This window comes from Sceloporus occidentalis, unplaced genomic scaffold (assembly GCF_023333645.1).
Source record: "Sceloporus occidentalis isolate IW3139 unplaced genomic scaffold, rSceOcc1.0.p SCAF_4, whole genome shotgun sequence".
NCBI lineage: Eukaryota > Metazoa > Chordata > Lepidosauria > Squamata > Phrynosomatidae > Sceloporus > Sceloporus occidentalis.
The window spans coordinates 15,903,296-15,923,052 of NW_028316984.1; the positions used below are offsets into that span (position 1 = coordinate 15,903,296).

At 41.2% G+C, this 19,757-nt stretch overlaps 1 protein-coding gene across 2 annotated transcripts in view; it reads left to right on the forward strand.

Moving 5' to 3' along the window:
* Window positions 1–12,845: 12,845 nt before the first annotated feature.
* The window catches only part of PAK5 (p21 (RAC1) activated kinase 5), a 145,097-nt gene continuing 138,185 nt past the window's right edge, over window positions 12,846–19,757 (forward strand). For both annotated transcript variants that reach the window (XM_089519281.1, XM_089519283.1), the window contains exon 1: window positions 12,846–12,993. The gene's annotated coding sequence lies outside the window, so the exon portion shown is untranslated. The remainder of the gene's footprint in view (window positions 12,994–19,757) is intronic.

The window sequence follows — 19,757 nt, forward strand, 5'->3', positions numbered from 1 at the left end:
TTTTATATGCCATAAAGTGAAAGATGTTAAGCTACAAGGGACCTTCAAGATTAAACCAGTAGAAAGCTAATAAAAAGGGGCATCGAAAAACAACAACAAAATAAAGGCTAGATGTCAGCAGTATTCAGGACTGACATAAACAAAGAGAGAAAAAGGGGCCACCATCCATATATAACACTTTTCCTTGTTTGCCAATCAAATGTGCATATTCATTATGTTTGACAAGTACAAATGCATACCTGCCTTTTAGATGTGATGAATGTATTCCTTGCTACATTAATCCTCTTAGTAGTTAACCAGCAGTTAAGGACTTTGATGTGTATGCTATCAGCTTCAGTGGGCTCTGCAATGTGACGGCAGAATACCTAGCTGCCTGATTTGTATTTGATTTTATTGTGTTGGGAATGAGTGTGGGGAAGATAGTTTCAAACAATAAATTCAGAAATCGATTAAAGATGGATTGCGTCACTCTGCTCAATTCATCCGGCGTTTAAACTGTTTGCAATTTGAAATTTCACTACCAGTGAAATTCCTGATACTTATAGAATGAAAGTGCCACTGCTGTGTAGAGAAATGGGTCATATGGGGGGCACCTACATGATATTGAATGGGTTGTGTATGATGACCATATTATCAGGTTGGAGCTGGCCTGACTGGAAGCAGTTTCCTACCAGCTGGATCTAGTGGTGTCCCATGTTAAGGGGAGGCAGTGAATCCACTCTATCATTTAGTCCCAACTTGAATGGGGCTGTCCAAGAGGTTAAACCTGTTTTGGCATTTTGAGTAGCTCCTTTGGACTAAAACCAGAGGGGAGCCACCACCCCACTTGACATGGGAGCCATCAGCTGCTACTAGCTGAAGCTGTGCATGAAATGGGTGCCATATGTCAGTACTCAGCTCATAGGTACATAGATGCCTTCTCAAAATCCAGAAAGAACATACCCACTGTCATCAGCCTGGAGATGGAGAGCAATAGAAATGATGCACCAAGTCTTGTGGAGTGGAGGGGAGGAAAACGCCAACCTGTCTCCAGGCTGGTCTTTGGTAACTGACCTCCCTTGCTGCAGTAGGAGATATTCACTGGGTAGGTGCTTTATTTGTCTTATAGAAGTATTTTCTTTTTACATTCTGTTTTAGACTTTTTATTGTTTTCTTTTCTGTTATGTTTTAGGTGCATTGGTACCATTTTGTTGGAAGCTTTCTTGTTTCCCATCAATGGAGGAAAGGTGAAATATGACTAAGTGAACAAAATAAATAAATAAACAAAACTAAATTAACAGTTGCAAGGAGTCTCACATTGCTTGTCTAGACGTAATACTCAGTCTCAACTACCCTCCAGTGTGGAAGAAAAACACCTTCTCACCCAGTTATTCCACCAGGGAGCCTAGGTCTGATGGGTTGCATGGCTCTGGAGATGAGTTGCATGGCTCTTGGTAACCTGTAAAGAAGCTACAATTTTCATTGAAAAGAGCCTTTTTTATAAATGCATTTTGGAATGGGATGGGAAGCAAAGACCATTTTAAGTGAAGAGAAGGAGGTTTATTATTCATATTAGGGTAAGGGGGGGGGGAAGAGATGAGGTCTCATATCACTGACTACATGACTAAGACTGGAATGTGTTTTGAAATGTACCTGTCCATTGGTTTTAAATAGTTGTAGTTTCTGAACTGGTTTTAAATGTTGCTATGCTTAACATGTTTTTAACTTGTTTAAATTATTTATGGTTTTATTCTGGAAATGTTTTAACTTATGTTGTACACTGCCTTGAGATCTCATTATAAGGGGTGAAATAGAAATATTTATTTATTTATTTATTTATTTATTTAAAAAGCATTCAGTCACAAAGTGGGTGACTGCATAATAAGTAGATCCCTCTCTTATTTTGTTTGGTGATGACTAAACCGCATCCATCCCTTGTTGCTGTGCCATTAGGTGGTAATAGTATGAAGCTTTGAACTATTTGGCATTTCATTTTGACCTGACCTAGATTCCTGTAATGAACAAAACAGGATTTTTTTCTCTGGATATTTCAAGATAGAGCCTCTACAGTTCATTGTTACTTTTCATCCATTAACATAATTTACTGTTCTGGAAGAAGTTGCTTTCTGACGGATCTGAATGAGCTAATAAATATATTTGATGACTATATGCAAACAAAGGTGACTGCAAATTAATGCACTGCATTCCAGAAGTTAATTAACACAGTTGGGTAACATTATGACAACAAAACAAGAAATATGTCAATATAGCTTATATGTATTTATGTATTTATTTATATTTAATTAATTTATGTCTTGCCTTTTCTCCAATAATGGGACTCAACATGGCTTCCAGATTAGAACTGTACAGATTAAAGCCATACAAAAACATTAGTAAATATGTTTGTGTGTGTGTGTTATACACACAATATTTGTGTGTTGTTTTTTAAAAAAATAATAATTAAACATTAAGCTATTTCTGACAAACTGCCCATGACTATACAGACTTTTTAATTTTTGTCTTTTACTCAGGTGCTTTACAGCCTTGGGCCACAGTTGCAAAGAGTAAAAGTTCTCACTTTCTCAAAAACTCTAACCCACATGGATATTCAAACATTCTCCCCTTAATTACAAATCCTAGTAAAAACAATAGAGAGATTGTGGGCTGTAGTGGTTTGAGCATTGGACTATGACTCTGGAAAGCAGGATTCAAATCCTCACTCAGTCATGGAAACCCACTGGGTGGCCTTGGGCAAGTGACACTCTCTCAGCCTCAGAGGGTAGCAATGGCGACCCCCCCCACCAAAAAAAAACCTTGCCAAGAAAACCCCATTATAGGTTCACCTTGAGATTACACAACAACAACAACAGTGAAAACAATGCACTTCACTTTGGGTCTGAGGTCAATATTATTTCAGAAAAATCACATAGTTCTGCCTCAAAATCCACCTCCTCTATGTGTAGGCTTTTTTAAAAAAAAAATAGAATATTTATTATGGCATTTATTTATTTATTAATAAATGAATATTTATTATGGCATTTATTTCATACATTTTTTTTGTCCCATGTCTAGTGGTCATTTAATTGTGTGTTACACATATCTCTGAGAAGAAGAGACAGAGTGGACAGTAGTAAAAGCAACTGATGGGGCAGCTATAGTTGCATCCCAACACTACAGGGCATTCAGACTGATTGGATTCTTTGTGCATTTTGAATTTTTAAAAAGCATTTTGCTTTTAGAAAAAAACCTTCTTCCTGCATTCTACAAAACAAGGAGTTTAGATCACAATAAAATTGTTAACCTCCAGACGTTTTTGTTGTTTTCGCACAGGGAGCATTTCTAAGAATATGTAATGCAGTCTATCATTCCTGCCTCATAATCTGTCAGCGCAGAGTTTGGAAATGTTATCTTTGGGACTACATGTCCCAGAATGCCCCAGCCAATATCAACAATGTTTGGAGAATTTTGGGAGTTGTGGTCCAAAAAAGCAACTTTTTTCAAGCCCTGGACAAGTATTTCTTCTTTCCTGTGCCAGTGAAAAAAACTCTTGCACCTCCAAAGGATACTCTTGGGCAGGAATATGGATACTGGGGGCCAAAATGAGAGTATTGTACCTGAAATAATAATTTTGCTCCCTCATAAAGTATTTTCCTCTCCCACACTCGTAGTATAGCATAACCTCAGAAACGGGAAATGGTTCATACCCAGAACGCTAACATTTGCTGTGTTCCCTTTGTACGTTTGCCTGGCCATTTTCCTTGGATGCCTAAACTCTATTAGTAAACAGACAACTGAATAAATTATTAAAACACTAGAAATTTGGAGAATGAAGGATACTTTTATGTGGAGGAGGCAGAATTCTTCATTGGGAGGGGAATGTCTTCATTTTTGCTCCCCTACTATAGCTGCACATAATGCACCTTTACGCACATAATGCACTTCCTAATCAGGGAGTTTCTTATATGTACAGAAAGAAGGCAGGTGCAACATGGCCCTCTGATTTGACAGTTCCTTCTTGGATTTTCAGCAATTGGAAGGGGAAGAGCCAGACAATTAAAAACGTGGAAGGTTTAACAATGCCAATTAAGGTTAAGGCAGAAGAGTTTTCAAAAAAGCATGGGGCGAATCTCACAATAGGGAACATTTCAGATTCTAAAAGCCTGCTTTAGTGAGAGGAAATCTTGCTCTGCTGCTAGAACTGAGGAATACAGTACTTTTCTGGCAGGATTAGCTTGCACAATGTCAGTTGCATGTACACTTCACACAAATCCCATTACTTCAGATAGCTGAGCATGCTGCTTTTGATAACACAGATGCCGTGCCTGGATATTTTCGCCCAGTGATGGCCAATATTCCTTAGGAGTGTTGCCAAGAAGATAAATAACTTGCAGGATTCACTTCACAGAAAACAAGTTTCAATTTATATTGAGATGGCATTTGTCTCACACAGGTATTGGAAGGTTGACTACACTGCCTGAATTCTGTCCAGGTTTGGCCCCAGTCCCTTGAATTCTGCTGACTAGATATAGTACACAATTAGATGCTATTGCTGCATTTTGCAGACATTTACAGCCTTACGTACCAATACAAGAGTATCTAACCTGATCCTGCAGCTGGAATCCTGCTGGATGCAAGCCCTCAGACCAAGAAATCTCAGTAATTCCCTGCAAATTCAAAATAGTTTGTATCTCCAACCAGGAAATCTGCTATGACTATTCAAAAGTCTCTTTTGTTGCCCGCATACAATTAATACATTTCTGAGCATTTTATCTACCACTGCAGTCCTTTCCATTTTCATTTTTCCTACCTGCCAGCGTAATCCAGATTCCTAAGAGATAAGTAGTGCAATCTGCATATTAATAGTCTCGGGTACGGAAAAATTTACCTTGCTTCTGCCTTTGAAGAAATCACCCTTGCCAAAGGGGACCTAAAGTCAGAAAAGAGGCTTCTACTAGAAGGTGCCATGGTTTAAGAGGCCATGATCATGCTGCAGAAGGGGAAGCTATTGAGCAGACAGCCCAGAGACATCCAGGATAGTCTGTGGGTTCAGCTACATGGTATATTAGACACACACCATCCCACTGAAGTTTACTTTCTCTTTACTCACAAGTAAGCTTATTATTTATTTTTAGGGTATTTATACCTCCACTCTTCAGCCAAAAGTGGTAGCTTACAAATCATTAATTTGACAGCCCCCTACCTGAGGCTTACAGCCTAAGTCAGCCATGACACATAAGGAAAAGGGAATGTGGAAGGAGATGCTGACTTCTCTCCCTTAGTGCCAAGGCACAATGGATCCGTGCTTGCCTGCTCTTCTCTCCCTTAGAGGCCACAGCAATGACAGTTTCTTCTGTCTAGGTTGGCAAGGGCTCTCACTGGTTGAATGGCCAAGACATGATTGACCTGTGTCCGGCTGCTCTTCTTCCCCTCGAGGCCACAGCAATGTTTTATCCACTGAAATCTGATACCAGAACTCATGACAGTAACTTGAGTGAATGCTGTCAGGGCAAACACTGGCCAGGATCTTGGATGGGGGCAAAGGGGTGCAGTCTTCCTTTTACCAAAACAGTGCTTTACCACCATTGCTCCAAGCTTTCCAAGTCAGATTGGCAGATGAAATGTGGGAGCTTGATCCAGACTAGGTCTACTCGGTGCTTGGGAAAGCTGATTTTTGGAAGGATAACTCCCAGAATCCCCCTCCAGCATGGAATCTCAGTTTAAACACAACTGTACACACACATCAAGCTCTGGGACACATTGCCCTGGTAGCAGAGGATTGCATATCCCTGCCCCAGCTAGCTCTCCCTACAACCTTAGCCACCATAGATTCTAGGAGTCTGGGAGGTGATGTAACTTTTTCTTGTTTTAGACCACCTTGCCCTGGTATCAAAGATTTCAATAAGCCTCCACCAAAGCTGGTCTTTCCTCCCCAACCTCCTCCTCACTTCAACATTGATGTTAATAAATAAAATAAAAATTCAATTGGTGACAATAGCGGAAATTTAGGGGAGGGGGGACCGCCTGAGGAAAATTCCCTTATCCATGAGAGGTGGACCTGAACAAGATCATTTCTCAGCCTGCTTCCTTGTGAATTAAAAAGAAAATAAATCTCAGCTGTGCATTTCATATACTGTGTCATTTACTGCTAAGGCAGGCAAAAGTCAGATTCCCGAAGCATCAGCTCAGAGGCAGCTGGATCAGAGCCACATAGCTTTAATTTCTGAGCAGGAACTACCATTGGGAAGAATGGAGAACAAACAAACATTCAGCAGATCCTCTTGATTATTATGCCATTCTTTTATCAGAGCTGTATTCTCAAAGGACAAAAAATCAACATCACGCAGAGGGGAAAGTAACACAATGAGTTACTTTTCCAGCACTGAAACAAGGAATGGCAATGGGGTTACTTTTCAAACCTGGTAACTACTAAGGGCGGGGGAACGTTACTTCTAAAAGGTAGTTTTCCAAGTTCAACTCAGATAGAACCAAATTATTTTACCAAGAGGAAGCAAGATGGTTTCCCACTTGAAAAATTAATCTGAAAATGCCCCTAAACTGCCCTTTAAAAGGAACTGTTGAAAGGAACTAAAATAATTCATTATACCAATAAAATAACTTGACTGTTACTCATTTTACTTTTGAAATTACACTTGCTTCTCCACCACAAAATAATCAGTTACAGGTAATAGCATCAGCTGCAACTGAATACTTCCAATTTAAGTTTAAATGGGAAACTTATGGCCCTTCAGAGGTGCAATTGTACTATAACTCCCACCAATAAATATGAGTAGTCATCAGGAATGAGCTGGAGTCCATCAGTATCTGAAGGGCTACAAGTTCCTCTCTTCTACTGTAATAATGGCAGTTGTATAGTCACTCATTTTAGATTATTAAAAGATGTGGTAACTTTACATTTGGATGCATTAAAGCCACAGTAGTAGAAGCAGATAACATTGTATTTAGGGTAATAGTGAGATTTTATTTATTTATTTTATTTACTGAATAACTGACATGTAGTGAGAAGAGAGCCAGTGTGGTGTAGTAGTTAGAACAAAGATGGGCAAAAAACAGCACGTGCGGCCCAATATTTCTACAGATGGTACTGCTTTTGTCTATGGAATGAGGACAAGTGTGACCAGCAACATCTGGAGAGCTGCATGATACCCAGCCTTGTATTCATGTAGTGGAAATGTCTTCCTTTCCCTTCCCCTTTTCTCCTGCTGCCTTCTGTGACACCAAAAACCTGGCTTGGGAGGGTTTCCTGGAATGTTTTTTAGAGTGGCTTGAGGGACACATCAAACTACTCCATTTTTTGCTTATGGAAACTGTTCTATCACTAGAACCATCCTTTTGAATATTAGCCAAGATTACAACATTATCAATAAACAGTAACACTTTTTTTAAAACAAAAATCTTAATTAAGCACCAAACTCAGTATGAAACATTCCAAACAATGACTTTTTATTTTAGGCCTGCATTGAATCAGAAGCACCAAGGAAAATGATAGATCTCACCCATGGAATGGGATATTGGGTTGTGAAGATTCTGATGCTCTTCACATAGTATTCTCTGACTGAGATGGATTTCCAGTGGAAGCGAAGACTGCATATTGTGCCCTGTTCCTGCAGAATGCAAGTGTTATTCATCTGTGTGTAATGTTACTCTAATAGAATTATTATTTCTTTTCATTGTCTGTTGTCTACTTATTAAGTGTCTACTCTCTATTTTGCTACATCTACTAATTAAGTTACTACTAAAGTCCCCTTAGTAATTGTTGGATCACATATGCAAAACTAATTTTCAAAAGCATGAAAAAGTATGCATTTTTTTTAGGCATGGGAGGAAAAAAAACCCAGTGTTTAAATTTCACATCAGTGTCTGGAGGGATGGACATATTAAGTGTAGCTCAAATTAAGTGTTTCTAAACATTTTATATATATATATATATATATATATATATATATATAGAAGAGTGATGATGGTGTGATTTAGATGACATCACAGTGTTTAAATATTTCTAAATAGAGGATTCTGGGAAGGTGTGGGTGTTTGCACCTGCAGAGTATGTGGATCAGTTCTAAAAGCCAAGAAAAAATAGACACAAGCTGCTTGTCTATGCATATATAAACATCCTTGCTTATATAGATTCCACTCCAACTGGGTTAATATGTCCTGATTGCAATTTCCTGCCAGTTTATGGAAAACCATTAACCATGGCCAGAGTCTCATGACATTATGTTTTTAAAAATAAATCCAGAATTTCCTTCTTATTTTTTCTTGTATTTATGACTGTGGGAGTATGGCTTAAACCGGTTACTTGCAAATTTTGGCTCCCCAGATATTTTGGATTTCAGCTCCCAGAATACCTAACCATTGACCAAGCTGGTAGGGGCTTATGGGAGTTGAAGTCCAGACCACCTGGAGGGCCACAGTGGGAGAACCACTGCCTTAAAGGATGTTTCTTTGTAAGCTTAAGGCATTGTGTGCTTAGTATGGTTTAAGCAGGCACAGGATTACAACTGCTTCTTCCATTTGCTTTTATCAGAGCCATGATAACAGTCTCCTTCAACCTTGTGGATTCCAAATGTCTTGAATTCGAGCTTCTGTCATTCCCAGTCAATATGGCCATGCTGTCTGAGGAAGATGGAAATTCTACTCCATGATGTTTGAAGGGAACTAGGTTAGGGAGCACTGCCTTAGCAACTGGATTTAATTTTTCCAAGTGAGACTGAAAGCCTGTTTCTCTATGAACATCCACTATTGACAGTGGGGCTCCCAATCTTCCCTATAAACAAAGAGTACAATGTCTCATTCTAGCCATGGCATCTCAGGAACCACTGGGGAGAGCAGTATGCTTCTGTATGACCCCTTTGTGGAATACCCATAAAGATCATTGTACAAGCAACACATCACCTTTGCTTCAGTGCATCTCAATGGCTATGCAGAAAGTCAGCTTGGCCATGTGGAAAGAATCTGTGTATTTTGATAGCCATTCATTGTAGGCATGCTGCTGCCTGAGGCAAAGGATAGGATGGCTCTCCCATTCCATTGCACACACAAATAGTGAGAATGCTGGCACCTGAACCTTACTATAACAAGTGTCCATGATGGCTGATGGCTTCCAAGTCACAGGGCAATGAATCTCTCTGGGGAATGATCAGATGTTGAAGGAGCTGTCCAATGTACTGAAGCCTAGCTACCAAAATAGGTACAAAATCTTGGACAGATCCTTTAAATTGAACAGTTGCATTGTGTGGTTTGGATGAAGTTAGCTCTCATGAGCTCTCAAACTGTCAGAAGCAGGAGATTGTAGAAGTGAAAAAATTGAGAAAATGACAAACATTCCCATGACAAGATTCCTGCAATTAATGCATGTAGACATCAGGGTGGCAGAAGGAAGCCTGGTATATCTACTGCTATGTTTTTAAAAGCTTCAAGTTGCTAAAAAGGATGCAGGCCTCCTTTAAAATGCAAATTGAAGTCAACATTATATTCAACATCATTTACCATCCCCACTTGAGAGGTAACATATACAGAACAGCTGTGGCAGGCTCGATCCAACAATTTCCATTCTGCAAACATGCAGATCCTGTGAGTGACAGGCTTCCATTTTGCAAGAAAGCTGTGAATGATTTGAGGATGTTACTTCTCTTCTTTTATTTGCTTTCAGCGCCATGGAACACACTCCCTCGGAGTGTAGTGGAGTCTCCTTCCCTGGAGGTCTTCAAACAGAGGCTGGATGGCCATCTGTTGGGGATGCTTTGATTTGGATTTCCTGCATGGCAGGGGGTTGGACTGGATGGCTCTTGTGGTCTCTTCCAGCTCTATGATTCTATGATTTGATTTAAGCACCATATTCTTTCAGCAAATTCAGGGTCAAAGACAACATCGCTTTCCTCCTTTCCACTTTACAACTTTGTGAGTTAGGTCAGGGTGAAAGACAGAGTCAGTGGTGGTTCCAGAGGAAGAGTGGAGTGGTAATCCACTCCAGAAATTGTCTAGTATGTTGAATCCTAGCATCAAAAATAGTCTCTGAAACTTGGATGGCTTCTTTACAATTTGGACAAAAGTGCAAAGTCAATTGTCTGTCCCACTGACATTGGACCAGCTTCAGGGGAAAGCCATGGCAAACTCCCTCTGAACAAATCTTGCCAATAAAATTCCATGATAGGTTCACACTAAGGGTTGCCATAAATCAGAAATGACTTGAAGGCACACAACAACAAGTGTTTAAATAATGTAATAGTTTAATTCTATTTTAATTCTAACTTTTGTATGTTTTTAATTGTACTGTTCTTTTAAATGGTAAACCACTTTAAATTCCAATTTTGTGGGGAAAGTGGGATGATAATAATAATAATAATAATAATAAGAAAATGTCTGCATGGTATAGTGGTTTGAGTGTTGGGCTGTGACTCTGGAAACTAAGGTTTGATTCCCTGTTTGGTCATGAAACCCAGTGGGTGACCTCATGCAGGTCACACCTCTCAGCCTCAGGGGAAGGCAATGACAACAACAACAACAACAACAAGCTTGTGTGGTGTAGTGGTTTTAGTGTTGGGGTGCAACTTTTGAAACCATGGTCCAATTCCTCATTCAACCACAAAACAGGGTGACCAGATGTCCCAATCACAAAGGAAGACAAGGCACCACAAAATGTAGGACATTCAAGAAAAATGTAGGACATTGCCAAATACAATCTAAAAACACTAATAGAAATATAAATGCATGCTTCTTAGTCATGTTAAAAATGGAGAACATTTTGAAAGCTCACCTGGGCAGAAGGTTGAAATGTAGGACACATCCTGGGAAAGGAAGTCATCTGATCACCCTGCATGAAACCCACAGGTGACCTTGGACAAGTCACACTCTCTCAGCCTTGGGAAGTCAGCGGCAAACCTCCTCAGAACCAATCTTGCCAAGAAACCCCATGATAGCTTCACTTTAGGGCAGGATGACCAGATGACCTAACCACAAAGTAGGACAAGGCACCTTACAATGTAAGACAGTAAAGAAAAATGTAAGACATGGCCAAAGAAAAGCTAAAAGCACTCATATAACTATAAAATCATGGTAGAATTCAAAGATACAGCTGTGTTAGCCTGTAGAATCTTGTAGCACCTTTGAGACTCACTGAAGGAAAGAAGTTGGCAGCATGAGTTTTCCTAGACTTCTGTCTACTTCCTCAGATACATGTGGTGGAAGCAGAATGAAATCTATGAAAACTCATGCTGCTATCTTCTTTCTTTCAGTTAGTCTCAAAGATATCTCTACATATAAACTCATGCTTCTTAGTCCTGCTCCAAATGGAGGACATTTTGGAATTCCACCTTGGCTAAAGGCTGAAATGTAGGACATGTCCGGTTGCCTCTACCTTAGGCTCACCATAAGCCTGGAACAACTTGAAGGCACACAAACAACAACAGCAACAACAAATAATCATTATCATTCCCACCACCACCATTATCCTCTCCTCCAGGGAGAAATGTCCCAAACACCCTGCAGAAACAGTCCAGGTTTGACACCACTGCCCTGGCTCAATGCTTGGGAATTCTAGCAACTGTAGTTTTGTGACACATTGAGCCTTCTCTGTCACAGAGCTCAGGGGCCACAGCAAAGTACAGTTGCCTGGATTCTCTAGCATTGAGCCAAGGCAGTTAAAGCAGTCTCAAACTGGATTATTTCTGCAGTGTAATTTGGATTAGAAAGATTAAGGAAACCTTCAGGAGGACCAAAGCATCTCTTCCAGGGGTGTCACCTCAAGGTTTTTGATCAGGGCTGTCCAAGGATGAAGGAAGATATTCTCTCTCTTAGCCAAATTCAGTGGGACCCTCCCAGCTTTAGTTGTTGTTGTTGTTGTTGTTAACTGCCTTCACATCAATCTCAACCTATGGCTACCCTATGGATGAGACATCTCCTGGCCTCCCTATCCTCCACTACTTTGTCCAGCTCCGACAAACTCATATTCATAGTCTCTTTAATAAAGTCCATCCATCTAGGATGTGGCCTTCCTCTCTTTCTACTTCCCTCCACCTTTCCTAACATTTCCTAACATTCATGCCTTCTCATGATGTGTCCAAAATATGACAGCCTAAGTCTTGTCATCTTGGCTTCTAGGAATATTTCTGGTTTGATCTGCTCTAGGACCCATTTGCTTGTCCTTTTCGCTGTCCATGGGATCCTCAGCATTCTTCTCTAGCACATCTCAAATGAATGGATTTTCCTCCTATCTTCCATCTTGACTGTCCAGTTCTCACATCTATACATGCTAATGGGAAATACGATGGCTCGTGCAATTCTGACTTTTGTGCTGAGTTGTATGTCTTTGCATTTTAGGATCTTGTCTAGTTCTTTCGTAGCTGCTCTCCCCATCCTTATTCTTTAATTTTCTGGTGGCAGTCTCTGTTCCCATCAACATTTGATCCCAGGTATGAAAACTCTTTTACTACTTCTATTTCCTCATTGTCTAGTTTGAATGTGTGTAAGTTTTCTGTGGTTGTTATTTTGGTATTCTTTATGTTCAACATTAAGCCTGCCTTTGCACTTTCTTCTTTGATTTTCCTTAGTAGTTGTTCCAGGTCTGAGAGGTTCTCTGCTAGTGTTGCGGTGTCCTCAGCATCTCTCAGACCAAAGCGTTTCTTTCTTTTCTGATCTGCCTTAGCAGTTGTTCCAGCTCTGGGAGGTTCTCTGCTAGGATTGTGGAGTCCTCAGCATCTCTCAGACCAAACAGCATTTCTCTTGTGCCCCCCAAGAGATGCCTCTTCAGCTGCTGGCCACTGTGTGGCGCTGTGGAGCCCTGGCCGGCGGCAGCCCGGATGTAGCAGCATCAGCAGCATCAGCCTGAGCAGCATCCTCAGCACCAGGAGCCCAGTTGCCTCCTGTCTGCCAAGTGGCAGGAACATGGCGCTGGAAGCAATGTAAGGAATGCAGGCAGGGAGGCAAACAAGCAAGAAAAGCAGCTTCCAGGGAGCGATGCAGCAGCCGGAACTCGCCTGACAACCTGCCAGCCTGGAGGTAAGCAGGGGATGGGCAGGGATGGGGTGGGTGGGTAGCAATGCCACCTGAGCTGGCACCCAGAAGGGGATCCAAAGATCTGGGCAAAGGGAAGCAGGGAGAGGAGGTGGTGGGGATGGGGATGCCTCCAAAGCCTTTTGTATCCAGTTTCTAGGGCTCCAGGTCTCTTTCTCTGGGCAGCTTTGCCATGCCTTCTTCCAAAGGGTGCCAGCCTTGGGGATGGGAGGCTGAGGAGGGGGCCAGGGCTGGCAGAGAAAGAGAAAGAAAGAGAGAGAAAGGGGGAGGGGGGAGGATGCCATAGTACCAGCCTGGTGGGATGGGAATCACCCTCCCTTTTTATTGCAAGCATGGCCAGAGCTTGCCAAAAGAAAAAAAAAGGTCCTCTTTTTCTCTATGCCTGGAACATGTGTGTGTATGTGCATAGACACGCCTGCCTGCTCTAGGAGTCGAAATCCTCACAAAGGCACATGCTGCTGCCATGCCTCCATTGGGCAAAAGACCCCCTTTTCCTAAAGAGGGAGGCTGCTGTGGATGATGGGTGGTTGGGAGCCCATGTGTGGTTATGGCTTGAGCATACAGGCTCACACACATTGGCCTGCATTACAGGTAGGTGGGTGGGTGGGCCTCCAAGAACTGGATTTGCAGCCCAGATAGGGAGGGTGTGTCGCCTGTGTGTGGACCAAGGCATGGAAGGAAACAAGAAGGCATTGAAACTGGATCTGTGTTTAAGATGACCAGTAAAAAAAACACACCATAAAACAAAAAAACATAACTTAGTATCCGAATAGCACCACATATTTACAGACAAAGCTACAGCTCCACACACCACACATTCTAGCAAGGAGTGGTGTAATAGAACCTAACAAGTAAGAAACAACTTCCTTCCCAGCAGGAAAAGAAATAAGAAAATCAATGAGAAAATAAATCTTCTAAAAGAAACTGGATCCATGTTTGCGCGTGTGTGTGTGTGTTGTGCAGTGACCTTGTCATTTGGGACTTCGGGGAGAAAAAGAGCAAACACAGAGGGAAAATACCATTTTCCCTCAAACCTAATGCAGCTATGCCTTATTTTAAGGCACTCTGATGGGGAAATGTAAGTGCTTGTGAACACCAAGGTATTTTATTCCAGTTTGATTGGACCTCTTTCTTTCTTTCTTTCTTTCTTTCTTTCTTTGCTGGTGCACACAGCTGATAGAAAAGATGTTAAAGTATCCCATAAGTTGGAATAAAAACAGAAATAGCACCTTAGGCCAAACTGAAGTAGCCCAGTTACAGGAATATTGTTATTAAGTGTGTTTTGGGCAGTCTAGTCATTTTCGTAAAAGGAAATATGTCACCTGTGTGTGTCTGTGTGTGTGTGTGTGTGTGTGTGTGTGTTTTAATAAACTTTTGCACAATAGAAGATAAAATCCTACCAGCTAGTGCACAAATTGTGCATAGATAAATTTAAAACGCCACGGCTTACTCAGAAGTAAAACCCATTGCTTTCACAGTAAGTGCGTATAGATTTGCAACCTTAAACAAAATCAGATTATTTTTTAGTCCACTGTGGCTGTTCTTTTCATTCTGGAATTTTTTTTTTTTTTTTTTTTAAATATCTAACAGCAGGTAAAAGGAGATTTTAAAATGCAAACTGCAAGTAAGTTGTTTTAAAGCTAAAGAATCAAGTTTTTTCAGGAGTCAAATATTGCACAGGAGCTCAGTCTAAGAATAGAATAGCACACTGAGAGAGAGAAAGGGAGAGAGAGAGTATAGACATTAGGCAGGAAATCTTGGAGACTCGCCAAATAAATCAATAGAAGATAACACCAAACCTCTTTGATTATGCTGAATTAAGCTTCCATGCTTAATGGAGCTCCCAAGCTTATTTTTGCCATTGTTCATATGGAAGGTAAAAGTCCTTGTAGATGTTTGCTGCTTTCTTTGTCTGACTCCTTGCACATTACCTAAATGCCACAGGATTATTTTGGATTTTAAGACCTTTTTGGAAGATACAAACAAAATTTAAGTTACTTTGAATAATTTATTCCCTGACCAGGGCAGAGGCAGAGATACAACAGCTACTGCTACTGACTTTACTGTGGAGTTAGGAAACTATAGAAGACAGAGACGCAGATGAAACACAAAAGAAAATTGCTTACAGCAAAAGAAAGACAGAACCTCTTCCAGGGTCCTGGAAGGGCCTGTCCTATCCCTCTAAAACCTTAATTTTTGTTTTTGGCCTTCTACTCAAAGGGTGGATCCACCCACCCTTTCTGCTTTGTTGTGTGCCTTCAAGTAATTTCTGACTTATGATGACCAAGTGAAACTATAATGGGGTTTTCTTGGCAAGTTTCTTCAGCAGGGGTTTGCCATTGCCACCCTCTGAGACTGAGACAGAATGAATTGCCCAAGGACACCCAGTGGGTTTTCATGGTTGAGCTGGAATTCGAACCCAAGTCTCCAGAGTCCTAGTCCAATGCTCAAACAACTATGCCACACATTATTCATAATGCCCCTACCTAGCACCACCAGATGTGCCTTCAAGTCCTTTCCAACGTACGGTGACCCTAAGATGAACCTATCACAGGTTCTTTTTGCACAATTTGTTCAGTAGGGGTTTGCCTTTTTCTTCCTCTGGGGCTGAGTGGGGATTCAAACCCTGATGTCCAGAGTCGTAGTCCAATGCTCAAACCACCATACCACACTGGCTGTCTAGCATTACCAGAACATTTGGAGGGGGGAATGTATAAGTTAGTTAGATAAAGCTGTCTAGCAGTGCTTCTGCTGGTGCCACCGTTCTCACATAAGCCAGTCAGGAGGATCCACTGATAGAGAAGAGTGTCTCCTAGAAGTTGGGTTGCCCAGTATAATAATGGTTATTACACAACTTTAATTGTTAGATAAAAGAGGAAATTTCATCTGGTATTGCTTGAATGGCAAGAGGCACCTGATAAAATTCCCTCTTCTACATAACCACTAAAGGGACAGTGGCCCTGTCCCTTAGCTCACCTGGTAGCCTTAATTAAAAGGTTAGGGTTTGCCCCTGATCCTTCTGACTTGGAATGTGCCCTGGGTTGCATGCTGTTCCATAGGAATGAAATGAGTTCTACACTAAACCTCTTCCTGACTCACTAGGTTTTTGTGCGCAAGTAGTGTGTGTACACACGGGGAGCAGTATTCAGATCCAAAGATCATGTGCAGTCAGAAATGGTTACAGCACAGACAGAAGTTCACCACTCAGTGGAAACTATGTCACAGGCACCTGGGCAGTAGGGACAGCAATCTCTTGCATACAGATTTTGAATGTTTGTAAGACACAAAACTCTGAAGTTTAATTTGGGTTGGGGGCTCACTCAGTTTTCTTCTGCATCATGAAATCTTTAGCAATTGTGTTCTCAAGTCCTTCCTGTATGCATGGGACCAAGAACAGCCCATCCTTTTTAACAGATGAAAGTTCAGATTTTGATCATCAAAGTTGATCCCCACAGAGGAGCTGCTGTTGAACTGCAGCTCCTATTAGTCTTAGTTAGCATTGCCTGTGGTAAGCAATGGTGAGATATAGAGTCCAATTCAGAGCCACATGCCCCCTAGCTCTGTTTTAAGTCAGGGCAAGAAGATGGGGGGGGGGGTTGCCCTTCCCAGTGGGTTGCAAGAAGATGTTGTGATTCTGCTTTATGACACTAGCAGGCAAACAGGATTTAAACGAGAGTTAAACTAGAGAAAATCAGGAAATGGCTGAAGTTTATCACACGACGATTCCCAGTTTTCTCCAGTTTAACTCTTGTTTAAATCCTGTTTGGCCACTAGTGTGATAAAACAGTCTGGTTTCATTTTCAGCTATTTTTTGGCTGGTTTTGGGAGGGGAGTAGGTTATGGATGGGAGCTTTGGTCCAGTTTCAGTGGGTTTGACGGGGGAAAAACTGGCCATTTATCAATACATATCAATGGAGGCTTTGTGCAACTTCAGGGGCTGCAAATTGAGATCTCCAGGGCCACATGTGGCCCCTGACTGCACCCTGCTTACTCCTGTACTGAGGGGCATATGCAAGACAGCATATGCAAGACCTCCCTGCTGCAAAAGAGCTGAGGGTACAAACTACAAGTTGTTGAGAGATATTGACCAGTTTGCTGATCACCAGTGTGGGCTATGCTACTATATAATGAGAGAAATGTTTCATCTTTTTGAGACCACTGGGTTTTTCATTGCTGGATGGACTGTCACTGAATATTGCCACTTGCAGCCAGGCCTGGGCTTGAGTTTTCCAGGCATTCAGTTTTCCTGCTGTGAGTCAGTACCTGATAATTTTTTAAAAACATGCCCTTGGTTTGTACAAAAGCGTAAATCTCACTTTCCTGGTGCTTCTGTAGCTCATTCAGAAACAGCAAGTAAATAGAAAATGTTGAATGAAAACATCTGAGCCTGCCCAAATTTTAAGATCTTTTGTGGAGACACATCTCTCAATCCCACCACTTTCAGAGACACATTTGGTAGGAATGTGGGAGAGGGCCTTCTCTGTGGCTGCTCCTGCACTGTGGAACTCCTTTCTTTGGGAGGCTAGGCTGGCTGCCTCCTTGCTGTCTTTCTGCCACTAAGTAAAGATTTTTCTGTTCCAGCAAGCATTTGGAAACTGTTTTATCTGATGGTTTTTCTGTTTTAGTTCTGTACTCTTTTAATTTTTGCTTTCAGGTTATAGTTTTATATGACTTCAATTCTATGGACAGTTTAATATTATTTTAATTTTAACTTCTTGTTTTTGTTTGGTTTTCTTTTTTGTTAAAAGCTACATGTAGTGTTACTTGTGTCTCTTTTTATTCTGAAAGCTGCCTTAAGTCTCTCTTTTGGAAAAAAGGTGGAATATAAATAAAGTGATTGATTGATTGATTGATTGATTGATTGACTGATTGATTGAAACATTATGATAAAAGATATATACAGCAGATAATACATTGCATGACATTTAGAAAACAAATGCCTCCCTAAACCAGAAGATTTTCGCAGGGTACCCACCCTTTCTAAGGAAGGACTATGAAATGAGATTTCCCTCCTAATGGGGCATTCCCCTCCTCCTTCATTCTCTTTTCAGTGTCCTTTATCAGGTTTTCCTGCCTTTGGATCCTGGCTGGCAGCCAGTTGATGCTTTAATTGTCAGCATGCTGTGTCCTTCCTTCACATTGGCATCTTGGAGATTAGCTTCCGTTGGATGGAATCCACACATGCTTATTTCAATAAACTGGCAATTATTTATTTCTAAAGGGGTACTGTTTTCCTTCTGTTTTCTCCTACTTTGGTGCACTTCTACCAAGAGTGTGCATTTTCATTTAAATCTCTGGCACCCATGGTGTTTTGGATTGCAGCTCCTATAATTCCTTCCCATTGTTCATGCTAGCTGGGACTTGTGGGAGGTCTAGTCCAAAACATCTGGAGGGCTGGAAGTTTTCTGCCCCATCTTTAAACTCTGATTCAGGTCTGTGTGATCCTCATAGTAGGTGTGCTAACCTGTCACCAAAGTACATGTGCAACAAAACAGTACACTGTTGGCTCCCTATCAAGGATCGCTTATGCAGTACTAGTGATTCTCAACTGTAGGTTTCCAGATATCGTGGGAACTGGATTGTAGGTCCCCAAATCTCCCCCAACATGGCCAGTTGACAAGGGTTTGGGGAACTGTAGTCAGAGCTTTGAAAATTGATTTTTAGACTAGAAATCCCAGTGGTAATCAGTTCTATTTAGTTTATATATTTTGAATCTTAAAAAGAAACAGTGTGGTTAATAAGGATAGTAATCTTACATTAAGTGACAGTTGTGCAAGTCCTACTGATTCAACACATTTTATCTGATACATCAATAGCATACTTATTATCTGAATGGTGCTTATGTAGCTGACACATGAGATGGTGGTATCAACAGACAAAAGGAACCACCAGATTTAGAGAAAAAATATTTAAAGGAAGGCAAAGGTAACTTCTCCTTGCAACAATCCAGTGAACCAGTTTAGAATGTTCAGTAGCCACAAAATGCTTACTCCTTGTTGAAGACCTGGACGAAGGAGGGATGGAACAGAGTAACCTGGAGGGAAAGCCAGCATGGCATAGTAGTTTAAGTATAGGACTATGACTGGGAGAGGAGAGTTTGAATCTCCACCTAGCCATGGAAACCCACTGGGTGATCTTGGGCAAGTCATACTCTCTCAGACTTGGAGGAAGGCAAAGGCTAAATAAATGCGGCCAAGAACACCCTGTGAGAGGTTTGCCTTAGGGGCACCATAACTCAGAACTGACTCGCCAACAATAGCATCCTGGAGGAGGGCATGACTGGATGGAACTCAGAGCTGGAGTGTTCCCTGCTTCAAGATTTTGTTGTTGTTCTGATGTGTTTGTACATAATTTTGAAAACAGTTGCAGACAGGGTAAACCTCGTTTTTAAAGAATAGCAATGTACAAGAGATCATGCAGGAAACTGTCTTTATCTTTCAGAAGTTTTTGTTGGATGATTGCCTTCTGGGAACCTTTCCAACCAAGTTGCTTCCTCCTTTTCTCTTCCCTGGTTGTCCTATTGGCCAAAATATCAAGAATTGCTCTGCTTCTGCTTTGAGAAACAGATGTCTCCACTGTGTATTGATTGCAAGCCTAGTCTCTGAATGCACAGACCAACTGTACACATTGACTTATAACAATGCCTGTCTGAAATATTTCATGCTAGTTTGCTGAAGGATGCTTGTCAGATTTTGAAAGGTTTTTACACTGAACACTGTGACAATATATCTGAGCAATGATGATGTGTA